This window comes from Lithobates pipiens, unplaced genomic scaffold (assembly GCF_037356315.1).
Source record: "Lithobates pipiens isolate NorthernLeopardFrog02 unplaced genomic scaffold, aLitPip1_a1.2 Scaffold_8, whole genome shotgun sequence".
NCBI lineage: Eukaryota > Metazoa > Chordata > Amphibia > Anura > Ranidae > Lithobates > Lithobates pipiens.
Window position 1 is genome coordinate 372,218,887 of NW_027507903.1, and position 15,657 is coordinate 372,234,543.

The 15,657-nt window shown below is 48.9% G+C and overlaps 1 protein-coding gene and 1 long non-coding RNA gene across 3 annotated transcripts in view; one reads left to right on the plus strand and one right to left on the minus strand.

The window, feature by feature from the left end:
- Positions 1-15,657, minus strand: part of LCP2 (lymphocyte cytosolic protein 2) — a 398,083-nt gene that overhangs the window by 310,750 nt on the left and 71,676 nt on the right. The gene's annotated exons all lie outside the window — the stretch shown is intronic.
- The window catches only part of LOC143963837 (uncharacterized), a 28,960-nt gene continuing 23,788 nt past the window's right edge, over positions 10,486-15,657 (plus strand). Inside the window, exons 1-2 of the long non-coding RNA XR_013271046.1 lie at positions 10,486-10,635; positions 13,166-13,216. This is a non-coding gene — a long non-coding RNA (uncharacterized LOC143963837). The remainder of the gene's footprint in view (positions 10,636-13,165; positions 13,217-15,657) is intronic.

The following is a 15,657-nucleotide window of genomic DNA, read 5'->3' on the forward strand; positions in this document are numbered from 1 at the left end:
TGCCGCTGCACACATGGGAAAGAAACACAGCATGGCAACTCAGACAGTAGGTCCGGAGCCAGAGTAAATTTGCTGCATTGATGCAGGCCAATACAGGCTGTCAGTCCTCTCTTTCTGCCCTCACTACAAAGATTGACACTGTGCAGACCGAGATTGGCCTTATCAGACAGGACTTTGAGAAGGTGTGACAGCGAGTTACTGAAGTGGAGCATCGGGTGAATGACACGGAGGACACAGTCAGGGGCCATTCTGCTTCCCTGCATACCCTGCAAGTGAGGGTGAAACACCTGGAAGCAAGGGCCGAGGACTCTGAAAACCGCAACCGGCACAACAATTTGAGGATAATCGGATTGCCTGAGGGGACCGAAGGATCCGACAAATCTGCCTACATGGAGCGGCTGCTCTGATCACTTTTCCCTCAGGCGGCCTTCTCACCTCAATTTGCTGTGTAGAGGGCCCACAGGATGCCACCTGCCCAGGGTTCTCCCGGGGCTCCACCTTGCACATTTATTTTTTGGCTTTTAAATTTCAGAGACCGGGACTTGGTGCTCCGTGAGGCTCGCAAGATGTTGAAATCCGACACGAGGCGGCCCGCCTGATGTTCTTTCCAGACTTCTTGGTGGACATCCAGAGGCAGAGCAAGTCAGTCGATGCGGTGAAGCAAGCCCTCTGAGTCAAGGGAGTGTGGTACAGTATGATGTTTCCTGCCCGTCTCCATGTGCAAGACGGCGAGAGCGTCCGATTCTTTACCTCCCCTAATGAGGCCTCACAATGGCTGAATACTCTGCCCCACCACTAACGGAGGTAATACCTTAACAAATAATATCTACTCTCTGTGGGACCTTTACTGCCCGGCCTTGTGTCCATCCCCCGGGGGAAACTCTGGTGAACAGACACTTATACACTTAGCTCCTTTTGACTATTGTTGGGGGTTCGGGGCATGACAGCTTTCACATGGTAAGACTTAAGCCCCGTGCGGAAGCCTGGCGCCCTTGCCTGATAAACTCCCCAGTACCCTCTTGAAACTTGCTGGGATTCCTACATGACACAAGAACCGCTGACGGATAGAAAATCCTCACCTATCATCTTGGAACTCCACTGACTGCTTACCATCCGGCTGGTACACTAACCTCATGAGGCAGTGTTATGAGGGTGGCGGAACCTACAAAACCTCTCGATGGAGGAACTACTGATCAGGCTGACACACATACCGGACTCTTGCTTAAAGATGGCTGCCGACTCCCGATCCCTGCCTATGGTGGTAGTGGGGATCTATATACATCACTGTTGATATTGAACAAGATCACCAAATTCATAGCAAGTGGCGCCATGGATAATGTGATCTTGGCGTGGGATTTTAACATGCTTCCCTGCCCCAATATGGACAGGCTAACTCCGGACACGACTGTGGATTCCCCTCTTTCTAAGTGGGCATCCCCATTCGATCTCATGGATGTTTGGCGGTGGAAGAATCCCCATCTGAGAGCATACACTTGCCAATCAGCTTCCTACAGAGCCATGTCCCACATTGATTTGGTACTCGCCACTAATTCTATTCTTGCCAAGGTGCCGTAGAGCTCCCACCTGCCTAGAGGTATATCTGACCACTCTCTTGTCCTGCTCAGACTTCACATAAGTCCTGTTCCCACCGACTGTCTCTGGAGACTATCCCGCTTCTGGGTCTCTGACGACCGTATAGCCCCCGGGTGCAGATCTAGCAGTGTAAGAATTTTGGAATGTCAACCTACCTGCCACATCACCTGCTGCGTTTTGGGAAATTTTTTAAGTACAATGCTAAAGAGCACTACTGATCAGCCATTAGCCGGATCCGAAGCCAGACTGGAGAGGTGCTGCTCCAGGCTGAGCGTAGGGCTACTGAACTAGAGGCACAACACTCTATCAATAGAGATGAGACCCACAGACTTGACCTAAAGTGTGAGGTGCGTGAGGTGGCTCTCCTTTGGGTAACGGCCACAAAAAAGCTGTTGCTACATCAGGCGTAGCATATTTTCAAGTAGGGTGAGCAGACCGGACGACTCCTGGCATGGTTGTCTAGGGAGCAAACAATGTCGACCTCAGTGGCCAACAGTAGCCCTTGTACACACGGTCGGAGAATCTGTCGGAATGAGTCTTATCGGACCGTGTCGTCAGATAATCCGACTGTGTGTGGTATGCATCGGACTGATTCTGTCGGAATATCCGTCGGACCCAATTTTCCAACATGTTGGAAATATTTCCCGACCAACTGGGCCGATCGGACATACTCCGATCATTTGTAGAGAATTTTGATCGAACCAAGTGCCACGCATGCTCAGATCAAATTCCTACATCAAAGCTATTGGCTACTAGCCTGAATGTAGTCCCATCGTAACGAAATTACGTCATCACGTTCTGAAAGATCGGATTTTTCACCAACTTTGTCCGACCGTGTGTATGCAACAGTTTCGGACAAGATCCGACGGACAAAATCCGACAGGCAGAATCTGATGGATTTGGTTGTGGAAATCTCCGACCGTTTGTACAGGGGCTAAGAGATGCCTCCGGACAATTGCTGTCTGACCCTAAGGAGATAAATAACTGTTTTGCTTCGTTTTACAAGGACCTATATACATCAAGGGCCCAATACTCTGCAGCTGAACTCCAAACATATGTAGAGGCCATTGATTTGCCCTCCCTAACGTAAACGGCATGTGAGAGACTTGATGCTCCGCTCACCCTTAAAGAGCTCCAAAATGCTATCAACTCCCTTCAATTGGAGAAAACACCGGGCGACAATGGATTCCCTGTAGAATTCTACAAGGCACATGCTGAGACCCTTGCCACCAGACTACTCAAGGTCCTTTCTGCATCTTTTGACTCTGCCTCTTTACCTCCCTCTATGACTAGAGCCGTCATTGTGGTGATCCCCAAGCCTGGCAAGGACCCTGAAATTTGCTTCTCATACAGGTCCATATCACTCCTTAACGTGGATGCAAAAATCCTTCCCAAGGCTCTTGAAACCCAACTCAATACAGTTATCCTGTCTTTGATACATGGGGACCAGACCGGCTTTATGCTGGGCAGGGGAACCGACATAAACCTGAGAAGACTGTTCACCGTAATTGCGAGACCAACTGCCGACGGGGAGGCCACCACGGTGGCTTCTCTAGATGCGTAGAAAGCCTTTGACTCAGTGAAGTGGGAATACCTATGGCTTGTTCTGCGTAAATTTGGAATAGGACCCAGGTTTATACAATGGCTGTGCCTATTATACTCCAATCCAATGGCCAGAATACTAACGAATGGTGTCCTATCGGCCTCATTCCCACTCCACCGGGGCACTAGGCAGGGCTGTCCGCTGTTCCCGGCCCTCTTCGGCCTGGCGATCGAGCAGTTGGCGATGCTGCTCAGGGCTGTGGCGGAGGTGAAGGGTATTTCGTCCCCCCCAACTGAAAAAGTTTCCTTGTACGCAAATTATATGCTCTTATATCTACAAGATGACAAACAATCCCTGAGGGCAGCCCTAACCATTATTAATCAGTTCGGAGTGTTTTCGGGGGTCAGAGTGAATTGGGAAAAATCACTCCTATTCTCTCTGAAGGCTACCTCACCTCCACCGGGCCTGCCTATCCCTCTCAAACGAGTTACGCAATTCAAATATCTAGGCATCCAAATACAGAATAATAGCAAAACTATTTGGCTGACAATATCTACCCCATACTGCAACAATTTACACGGTGATGTTCACTGTGAAAGACGCTTCCCCTGACCCAAGTGGGGAGGGTAAACCTAATCAAAATGTCCTTTCTCTCCAATGTTTTTCGCCACACCCCGGTCCCCATCCCAAACTCCTTCTTTATCAAATTGGACCAAGCTATAACCTCATTTGTCTGGGCAGGGGCGGCACCCAAGGTAGCTAAACAGACAATACAATTGTCGCTTATGGAGGGAGGCCTATCTCTACCAAATTTTAAGAGGTACTACTGAGCGACAGTAATGGTCTCTGTGTGCTGGTGGTTCACCCAAGATAACACCAATCCGGCAAATAATTTAGAGGCTGCGATTCTATGTTTGTATTCTGAACTCAGTAACCTGGTATATAGAGGCCCAAGGTATAGTCCCCAAGTCACTGCACCCATGAAAACAATGGTTGGGGTTTGGCAACAGGTATCTAAGTATCTTAGTGACCCAAACACAATTTCTCCATATACCCCGCTGTGGGGTAATCCCACAATGCCGCATTTCCAATCTGTTCCAGACCCTCAGATCTGGGCCAGGTACGAAGTCTGGACATTGTGCCATATCTATAAGGACGGACACCTCCTCTCCTTTGCAGACCTGAAAAGCAAACACCAATTATCCCGCTGGATGTTGTTCAGGTATATACAATTTAGACAAATGGCTCGTGCGCAGTTCCCTAACTGGATAAACCTTTGCCACGCACTTAGTTGAATCCCTACTTATGGCCTCCAAAATGGATCGTAGACTATCCTCCATATATCTCAGACACACTTGTAAAGACGCCTCAAAATTGCTCCCATTATCCAACAAATGGCAATCAGACATCCCGGAACTGACTGAGGAAGATTGGTCGGAGGGCCTGCAGCAACGCATTCCCCTTAATAGATAATAACAATAGTTTAGGGGCGCTCTAGAAAAAATCTAAATGTGAAAAATTAATCAAACCATATCAATAACATGATATCATAGATATAGATTATTAGAACCGTGATCTATAAAAAGTGTAAAAATCAAATACAATAAGAACTGGTGAACAACCAATCACATCATATAGTCCCAATAAGCGTATCTCTACAAGGAAAAAAATCCTGAATAATCCAAGTGTTGAAACAGATTTTGTAATTGTGGTATAGCAGCAGATCCAAAAGGCTTGCAACTCCCTCCACTAAGAAAACAGCAATACACCACTTGTGCAGATAATAGTCCAAACTGCTTGCTAGATTTGTTTGACCACTTTAATTAAAAAGTAAGTCAAACAGCGCCTGTACAGGTAATGCCTGCTCATATGGATGCTGGTGGAAATAACAATGGATAATACGTCCCCCTTCACAGACTCAGGCGGTATATATGAACAAATACAAAAGGATCCATAGCATAATACTGGCTTTAATAAAGGAAATTAATAAAAAACAGACAGCCAAATGGCTCCTTACATGGTTGTGTGCCTGACCCGGCACTGGGGCTGCTCGTCTTAACAGAAAACCTTGCTCTCCAGACGAACGGTATGTTCCTTCCGCAATCGCTATAAGCGTGCGTTCCAAGCTTACAAACCAACAACCAGGAGACCGGAAGTGGCACCAGAAACGTGACCAGGTACCGCGCCGACGTACGTTTTGTAATTAACGTCCTCAGGAAGCGTCCTCAGGAGCGGAATGCATTCCCCTTATGATCTAAGCAGGAGATAGGTTTGTACAACTAAAGTTCCTTCATAGAGCATACTATACCCCTCAGACTATCAACTATTTACCCGGGAGTTGAGGATATATGTCCTAAGTGCAGGCAGTCGGTGGGAACTTTCTTTCATGTAGCGTGGTCATGCCCAATCCTCCAGACTTATTGGAGTGCAGTAGTATGGGATATAAATGGAGTGGCGGGATTGCACTTAGATATGGACCCAATGGTGTTTCTACTTGGAATAACAGATAACTTGGCCACTAACAAACATACCAAACTGTTTGTGTTCTACACAGCTTACTACACCAGGAAAGAGATCTTGGATGGAAGCTGAATCAGATCCCCCTACGATAAAGGCTCACCTACATGGGTCGGAACTGCCCCCAACAGTTCAACAAAATATGGGCGGCCTGGGTGGAGGCTAGGCACCTCACAATTTAAATGTTCTCTGCTGTTCTCCCTTCGGGACTCTAACAGTGTTAAGGATATTGATCCTGCCCCGCCCAGTAGATGATTCTGCCTTGTGGAGACACCCACCTTTGTACCAGGGGCGTACTAAGTGGGGGGGCGGGGGGGCGTGCCGCCCCGGGTGCCACACACTGGGGGGGTGTCAGGCCAGCGCCCCCCCGCAACTGAAGTGTCAGACAGCGCCGTGCAGCCCACACAGAGAGAGCCCGAGAGGCACTGGCAGTGGGCGGCATTGCAGGGGGGGGGGGGGGTGCGAGCAGCACCCGAGTGGAGTGACATCAGCTCAGTGACCCGGCACAATAATCTCCTTCTCTCTCTGTGGTCGTGTCGCGCGGCCGTTCTGATCAGTCTCGGGCAGCGGCTGTCGCTCACAGCCGAGCAGAGTGAAGCCGCCTCCCCCTCCTCCATGCACAGCACTGTGTAGACAAGGAGGGGGAGGCGGCTTCACTCTGCTCGGCTGTGAGTGACATCCGCTGCCCGAGACTGATCAGAACGGCGCGACGTGAGTCACGTGACCACAGAGAGAAGGGATTGTTGCGCCGGGTCCCGGATCACTGAGCCGACAGGTGACACTTCACTCGGGTGCTGCCCACACCTCCCCCCTGCAATGCCGCTGCCTTGGGCTCGAGGTACACTATGGGTCCTTAGGGGAGGCTGTGCACTGTAGGGGGGTTCTTTACTGTGGTGGGTCCTGCACTGTAGGGGGGGTCATGCACTGTAGGGGGGGTCCTGCACTGTAGGGGGGTCCTGCACTGTAGGGGGGTCCTGCACTGTAGAAGGGGTCCTGCACTGTAGGGGGGGTCCTGCACTGTGGGGGGGTCCTGCACTGTAGGGAGGTCCTGCACTGTAGGGAGGTCCTGCCCTGTAGGGGGGTTCTGCACTGTAGGGGGGTCCTGCACTGTAGGGGGTCTGCACTGTAGGGGGGTCCTGCACTGTAGGGGGTCCTGCACTGTAGAAGGGGTCCTGCACTGTAGGGGGGTCCTGCACTGTAGGGAGGTCCTGCACTGTAGAAGGGGTCCTGCACTGTAGAAGGGGTCCTGCACTGTAGGGGGGTCCTGCACTGTAGGGGGGGTCTGCACTGTAGGGGGGGTCCTGCACTGTAGGGGGGTCCTGCACTGTAGGGAGGTCCTGCACTGTAGAAGGGGTCCTGCACTGTAGGGGGGTCCTGCACTGTAGGGGGTCTGCACTGTAGGGGGGTCCTGCACTGTAGGGGGGGTCCTGCACTGTAGGGGGTCTGCACTGTAGAAGGGGTCCTGCACTGTAGGGGGGTCCTGCACTGTAGAAGGGGTCCTGCACTGTAGGGGGGTCCTGCACTGTAGAAGGGGTCCTGCACTGTAGGGGGGTCCTGCACTGTAGAAGGGGTCCTGCACTGTAGGGGGGGTCTGTACTGTAGGGGAAGATTCGGCACTGTAGTGGGGTCTGTAGGGGAGTCTGTACTGTAGGGGGGTCTGCGCTGTAGGGGGAGGGGTCTGTACTGTAGGAGGGTCTGCACTGTAGGGGGGGTCTGTACTGTAGGAGGGTCTGCACTGTAGGGGAGGATTCTGTACTGTAGGGGGGTCTACACTGTAGATGGGGGTCTGTATGGTAGGGAGGGGGGTCTGCACTGTAGGGGATCTGTGTAACATGCAGAGGGTCCAGAGCTGTGAGGGGCTGTGTAATGTAAAGGGGTGCAGAGGTGCAGGGTGCTGTGTAATGTAAAGGGGTCCAGAGGTACAAGGGCTGTGTAATGTAAAGGGGTCCAGAGGTTCAGGGTGCTGTGTAATGTAAAGAGATCCATAGGTACAAGGGCTGTGTAATGTAAAGGGGTCAGGAGGTTCAGGGTGCTATGTTATGTAAAGGGGTCCAGAGGTACAAGAGCTGTGTAATGTAAAGGGGTCCAGAGGTGCAGGCTGCTGTGTAATGTAAAGAGGTCCTTAGGTGCAAGGTCCTGTGTAATGTAAAGGGGTCCAGAGGTACAGGGTGCTGTGTAATGTAAAGGGGTCCAGAGGTGCAGGGCGCTGTGTAATGTAAAGGGGTCAGGAGGTTCAGGGTGCTATGTTATGTAAAGGGGTCCAGAGGTGCAGGCTGCTGTGTAATGTAAAGGGGTCCAGAGGTGCAGGCTGCTGTGTAATGTAAAGGGGTCCAGAGGTGCAGGCTGCTGTGTAATGTAAAGGGGTCCAGAGGTGCAGGCTGCTGTGTAATGTAAAGGGGTCCAGAGGTGCAGGCTGCTGTGTAATGTAAAGGGGTCCAGAGGTGCAGGCTGCTGTGTAATGTAAAGGGGTCCAGAGGTGCAGGCTGCTGTGTAATGTAAAGGGGTCCAGAGGTGTAGGCTGCTGTGTAATGTAAAGAGGTCCTTAGGTGCAAGGTCCTGTGTAATGTAAAGGGGTCCAGAGGTGCAGGGTGCTGTGTAATTTAAAGGGGTCCAGAGGTGCAGTTGTGGAGAGGGGCGGGGTACACAGTAGTGACAAAAAGATATTGAAGGATGCAGAGGTATGCAGGGGACACGGTGGGTGTTTTTACACTGTAGGGGAGGATTCTGTACTGTAGGGGGGTCTACACTGTAGATGGGGGTCTGTATGGTAGGGAGGGGGGTCTGCACTGTAGGGGATCTGTGTAACATGCAGAGGGTCCAGAGCTGTGAGGGGCTGTGTAATGTAAAGGGGTGCAGAGGTGCAGGGTGCTGTGTAATGTAAAGGGGTCCAGAGGTACAAGGGCTGTGTAATGTAAAGGGGTCCAGAGGTTCAGGGTGCTGTGTAATGTAAAGAGATCCATAGGTACAAGGGCTGTGTAATGTAAAGGGGTCAGGAGGTTCAGGGTGCTATGTTATGTAAAGGGGTCCAGAGGTACAAGAGCTGTGTAATGTAAAGGGGTCCAGAGGTGCAGGCTGCTGTGTAATGTAAAGAGGTCCTTAGGTGCAAGGTCCTGTGTAATGTAAAGGGGTCCAGAGGTACAGGGTGCTGTGTAATGTAAAGGGGTCCAGAGGTGCAGGGCGCTGTGTAATGTAAAGGGGTCAGGAGGTTCAGGGTGCTATGTTATGTAAAGGGGTCCAGAGGTGCAGGCTGCTGTGTAATGTAAAGGGGTCCAGAGGTGCAGGCTGCTGTGTAATGTAAAGGGGTCCAGAGGTGCAGGCTGCTGTGTAATGTAAAGGGGTCCAGAGGTGCAGGCTGCTGTGTAATGTAAAGGGGTGCAGAGGTGCAGGCTGCTGTGTAATGTAAAGGGGTCCAGAGGTGCAGGCTGCTGTGTAATGTAAAGGGGTCCAGAGGTGCAGGCTGCTGTGTAATGTAAAGGGGTCCAGAGGTGTAGGCTGCTGTGTAATGTAAAGAGGTCCTTAGGTGCAAGGTCCTGTGTAATGTAAAGGGGTCCAGAGGTGCAGGGTGCTGTGTAATTTAAAGGGGTCCAGAGGTGCAGTTGTGGAGAGGGGCGGGGTACACAGTAGTGACAAAAAGATATTGAAGGATGCAGAGGTATGCAGGGGACACGGTGGGTGTTTTTACATTTTATGGTGGGGGGGGGGGGGGTGCCAGATATAGGATCCGCCCTGGGTGCCAAATGCTCTAGGTACGCGGCGCACCTGCTTTGTACCTTGGCAATAGACTGGGCCCTTTTCTTTTATCCTTCTGTCTCCCAGCTGACCTCTCCTCCCCCCTCTCCTTGAATTCCCTTACCGAACAGACTACCGGTTCCCAGAGTATGTTCTTCTGAATACCTACCCATCCCCCTCCTCCCCTGCCTGCCCCCTCCTCCCTACTTCTCCTTTCTCCTTTCCTCCCCCTCCTCTTACCTACTGCATATAATTTGGTCTTACAATGCAATAAACAAATACCAAATTGGACGAGAAACTCCAAACTAGGACATGCTAATGTGAATATATAATCATGTATTTCTACTCAGTATGTATACCTTACATTTTCAAGTGTAATGTACAATTCATTCAATAAACATTACCTGTGTTAAAAAAATAAAAATAAAAAATTAGCAGCAGCACAAGGTAAGGGGGGGGGGGCTCTTAACATGTGATGTGAGGGGGGGGGGGGGGGTGCTCAGGATGTCTAGTCCAGAGGGCAACCATGATGCTGATGAGGACTGTGATTAAATTGAGTTTGACACCCTTGCTTTAGTTAAATCAAAGCTAGTAATTGTCTGCAACCGAAATTCATAATAAGACATCTTGCATGTGCATTTACATTGTTACCCTTTACCATGCATTTCTGAGTTGTGCTACAAGCAGTGCCATCGTACAGTGCACTGGCATGTTCTGCTGTTCTCACTTTGGTGAACCAATGGGAGCGTGTATACTTCCACAGCATAACTAACGTGGATGTAAACCCCGAAAAAGTTTTTTTTAATTAAGACTCATATCTGTTACAGCAGAGGATGTCATTTCATCTGTGCCCAGTTTTGCCACGAAGACTTAAACCAGCTCTGAGCAATCCTCTTATCTTTCTTCAGTAAGATAAAAGCAGACAAGTTGAGAAATAGGTGTCCATTATTCCCCCTTGCTGTAACAGGTGATTTCCTTATCTCATGCAGGGGTATGAGAGGCATTCCTCCTCCTTTCTTCTCCTCCTCTCCCAGGATTGGCTGTTCCACATCTCAGCATGATTGGGCATGCTGGAGTCACGTGGTGACTTTCCTGGGTTTTGACTGGATGTTAGTGATCATGGGCATAATCCACGAGACCAGCAGAAGTTCTTTGTAAGAAATATTGATGCCTGGCCAAGGGGAGTGTAGAGGTGGTCGGAGAGTCTAATGACATCACAACTCTGCCCTCCGAGCCCTGGACAGAACCCACTAGTGATGGGAAGTTCGGATCTTTAAAATGAATCGGTTCATTTCGAACTGCTCACTGAAATGAACCGATTCAATGAATCGATTCTTCGGTTCACTTGCTGAGTCTACTGACAAGCAAGTGAACCAAAGCTCTGATTCAACCTTCTTAAATGAGTAGAATCAGAAGACTGATTCACACAGAAGGTTGGCAGGTCCTGGTAATGTTTACTTTGATTTAGTTCATCGGCGCAGAGCACAATTGTTGTCAATTAACAATTATTCCATTGTTGTCAGATTAGCGCAGTGTCATGAATTTTGGTCCTACACAAACAGCTGTGTTAGGGTGGGTTCACACTTGTGGGATGCGGGAACCCTGCGATTCCACGACGGGTTCCTGCATCGCACCCAACTCGCACGACAGCTCACAACGACATATGCGAACTGCTGGGGAGTGTCATACAATGTTAATGGCACCCCCATTTCAGTTCGCATGTCGCACTGCGAAGTGTCAGTTTGGACATGAATCGGATCGCATGAGTGCTATGCGATCCGATTCTGGTGCGGACCAAAAAAAGGGTCCTGTGCGAGTTTAGTCCGAATGCGATACGATTTCAACCATACTATCTGTATGGCTGAAATCGCATTGCATGGACATTGCCTGTGATTTGCACTGCAGTGCAACTCGCATGCGATTTTGCACTATGCTGCAGTGTGAACCGGCCCTGAGCCTAGGTTTCCGCAAATTTGATGGATAGCAATGTTACCTGTGAAGTTGCCCCAGAATGCAGTTCACATGCACACAAACCCCGCTTTTCATTTAGGCTCTGTTTCCACTTGTGCAACTTGTCCTGCGACTTGGGACTGCAAAGTTGCATGACAAGAAGTACCCGATTTCCAATGAGTACCATTCATATCTGTGCGACTTCAAGTCACAGCGACTTCAAAGTAGTCCCTGCACTACTTTGGTCCCATTGTAATGTGACTTGAGGTCCATAAACCTCCAGAATACACAGGCATGGCTTCAAGTCGTGGCATAATCGTGCAACTTTCTGGCTTTTCAGGCTAACGCAGCCTGAAAGTTGCACAATTCTGCCGCACTTTTGATGCGACTTTAAAGCAATGCCTGTGTATTCCGGAGGTCTATGGATCTCAAGTTGCATCAAAGTGGGACCAAAGTAGTGCAGGGACTACTTTGAAGTTGCACAGATACGAATAATACTCATTGGAAATCATAGAGTACAAAGTCGCAGGACAAGTTGCACAAGTGGAAATGGAGCCTAAGGCCGCGTACACACGCGGGGACTGTTCGCCCAACTTTGTCCGCTGAACAGTGTTTCGGCAAACAGTCCGCTCGTGTGTGGGCTTTTAGCGGACAGTTTCAGCGAACAGTCCGCTGAACAAGGTTTTTCGGAAATTCCGAAAAACTGTCCGCTGAAACCTTGTTTCAGCGAACAGTCCCCTCGTGTGTAGGCTTGTTCGTCAAACTAAGTTCCGCACATGCTCAGAAAGGATTTACACGCCGAAAGTTATAATGCAGTGTATAGGACGTCGTATTTTTCATCCCGTCGTACGTGCCGTTCACGTCATCGCGCACGGTTTCAGCAAACTGTTCGTCCGTCGTGTGTGGCCATGTCCGTCCATGCTAATTTTGAGCGGACTGTTTGCCGAAACTGTTTGACGGACAAAGTTGGGCGAACAGTCCCCGCGTGTGTACGCGGCCTAAATGAAAAGTGGGTTTTTGTGCATGTGAACTGCATTCTGATGGGCCAACTTCCCAGTTAACATTGCTAGCCATCAGATTTTCCCATAGTCTATACAGCGCATGCGCAGGAATGATGATCAGATTTTACTACCACTACCATGGGCGAAGTACCCCTGGTAGTAAAATCCAATCGTTAAGGCTATTTTCACACTTGTGCGACTTGAAAGTCAAGTGCTTTTGCCATGATTTTTGCCATGACTTGAAGCAATGTTTGTGTAATCTTGAGGTCTCTGCCACAAGTCGCATCAAAGTCAGACAAAAGTAGTACAAAAACTACTTTGAAGTCGCACAGATATGAACTGAACTCGTTGGAAATCATGGGGTGTGACTTGTCATGTGACTTTGCAGTCTCAAGTCGCAGGACAAGTCGCATGAGTGTGAAAGGGCCTTAGGCTGTCCGTACCACCTTATCACTGCTGCTACCTCATTGGTTTAGTGTATTGTTTTACTGGTGGTGACTTGTGGTTCTTTCAGTGTACTGGGTTCTAAAAACTGATACGATTCTTTAACTCGGTGTACTGTGTACTCCTGGCTCTTGTTTTAAGTTTGTATCCAGTTCCTGAGTGTCACTGTGCTTTGAGTCAGCTGATTGGTTGCAGGGAGGGGCCGAGCTCTCTCACTCTAGGATCATATTACCACTGCCAGCTCTGCTGCTCTGCTATGTACTGAGTGCAGAGTGAACTGTTTCAAACGAATCAGTTCACTGAAAAGAATCGATTCATCCAGTTCACTAAAAAGAACCGATTCAAAAGAACGATTCGTTCATGAACTGGACATCACTAGAACCCACAGCATCCGGAGCATTGCAGAGCGCCAAACAGCTAAAGGGGAGATATTTGACAGGTAAGGATATATGCAGGAGGCATGTATATCCTTATAGAACAGCACTATGGAAGTAATTTAGAAATGAGGAGAGTGGGTTTATATCCACTTTAAGTACGTGAAAATCTTATTTTACCTACATTGCATTATAAAACTCAGTATTTCTGTAAAAGCTTCGTTCTACTTTAAGCCAGTGTTGTCAGCTACCAGATTGAAATTTATTGACCCGGCAACCAAAATTTACTGGCACAGCTAAGGTTTTACTGGCAGTTACAAAATTACATGTGCTAATTTCAGCTACAAACAAGTACAATATGCAATCAGCAATGTCATTTAAAAACATATTTCTTATTTTATTTTCAATATAGTAAGTAGGTCAGGGACAGGACTCCAACAGGACACTGACAGCATTGTGCAGCAACACAAATGATAATAACACCTCACCGACAAGACACAACCTTTTCCTGAGTCACAGTGACAGTCTCTTTCTATGGCAGGTGATCCCTTCAGTCTACTCCAGTCCAAACAGCACTGATATTCCCACTCCCAGCTTGCCTTGCTCCAATTCCGCATACCCAAACACAAGGCTCCGGTTGCTCCCCTTTGCTTCCTTGTACCATGACATCACACAACATGCTCAGGAACTGCATCCACCAGACCTGCCACCTGCAGGCACCGCCTGAACACACTGTAGCAGGCACTCAGATGGTCTCTGCCAGCTCCGTGCAGAACCACACATGCACAGTTTCAACCCGAGCGTCACAACCATATTTTTAACTGCCAACACTTTCCTTTTATTGGCAAGAGAAAAATGCCTGTTTTTTTTTTTACTGGCTGCAAGTAAAAATACTGGCGGTTGGCATACTGCTTTAGGCTGGGTTTATACATGCTGTAGCCGTGGCTTATAGCACGGGGTCCTCTATGTCCCTGTTCACCGATTCAGGTGCGAATTAGGTCCTTCTTCAATGCGGACCGTGGCCGCCTCAGAGGTGTGCGAACTGGCTCCATTGAGAGCCTGTCACACTCTCCTGTCATGCAAATTGGATGCGGGGAAACCCACATTGCAATTTGCATAAGTGTGAACCCAGCCTGAAGCTTGTAAAATCCCAGTTTTAAAGATCACAGGTCATGCTTTCATTGTGTTTCACGTTAATCACATTAATCACGTTAATCACGTTAATGTTTAGTGACCTGAGCACTTCTCATAAGCTGTGATTAAGTAATGGAAATATGCAAAAGTGCTTAGAAGTCTGGAAACATAACCTGTGAGAGCTCTCTGAGGACTGGTTTAAAAGCAATGCTCTAATGGCCAAGCTTTATGCCGCGTACACACGACCAGACTTTCCGTCGGATTGAACTCTGACGGACTTTTAGACGGAGTTCCGCTGAAACGGACTTGCCTACACACGATCACACCAAAGTCCGATAGTTTAACGTGATGACGTATGACAGGACTAGAAAAAGGAAGTTCAATAGCCAGTAGCCAATAGCTGCCCTTGCGTCGTTGTTTGTCCGTCGGACCTGCATACAGACGAGCGTTTTTTTCTCAATAGGAACTGGTTCCAGCAGAAAGATTTGAAACATGTTTTATTTCTAAAGTCCATCATGCACACTGGATGTGGCCGCCGGTGGTAAATCGAGGTATTCAGCCGCTAGCCAGGCTACCCCCCCCCCCCCCTCCCGCTAGCGGCTGAAAAATGGTTAAAACCACTTGCAAAGTGCCGGCTTTGCCGGTGGTATAGCCGTGCTGCCCCATTGATTTCAATGGGTAGGAGCAGTTTAGGAGCGGTGAATACATCGCTCCTTCACCGCTCCAAAGATGCGGCTAGCAGGACTTTTTTTACCGTCCTGTCAGCGCTCCGCTCCAGTGTGAAATGTGAAAGCCCTCCGGCTTTCACACTGAAGTGAAAGGAGCCACTTTTTTCAGGCGCTATACAGGCGCTATTTTTAGCGTTGTAGCACCTGAAAAACGCCTCAGTGTGAAAGGGACCTAACTTTCCTAGACTCATTTCCTCCTGGCAGCAGAGTTTTGGCAAACAAAAAAACACTTGATACTTTTAGGCATGTGTATGCCCATCAAGTGCTTGGGCATTCATTCATTTCATTGGTAAGAATAATATTTTTTTCTAGCCACTGGAATTAATTAATGCGCAAGCACACATATAGATACATCAAGCACGTTTTTTACTGCCAGAACTTTGCTGCTACTGGGCGCACTAGCTATGGGGTTTTTGTTTCCTGCCTTTCCTTTAAACAGCTACGTGTGCGTGTAAACAGGGGATAACCTGCAAAAAAGTTTAGAGGCAGCAAAAAAAAAGCAAATACTCCAACAGCTCCAGAAAAACGTCCATGTGTGCATGAGGCTCTTGCAAACAAGGCTTTATTAGTGTATACAATACACACATTTAATGTGGACCTATATTTGCATGCACAGCCTTGGCCAAAAGTTTTGAGAATGACAC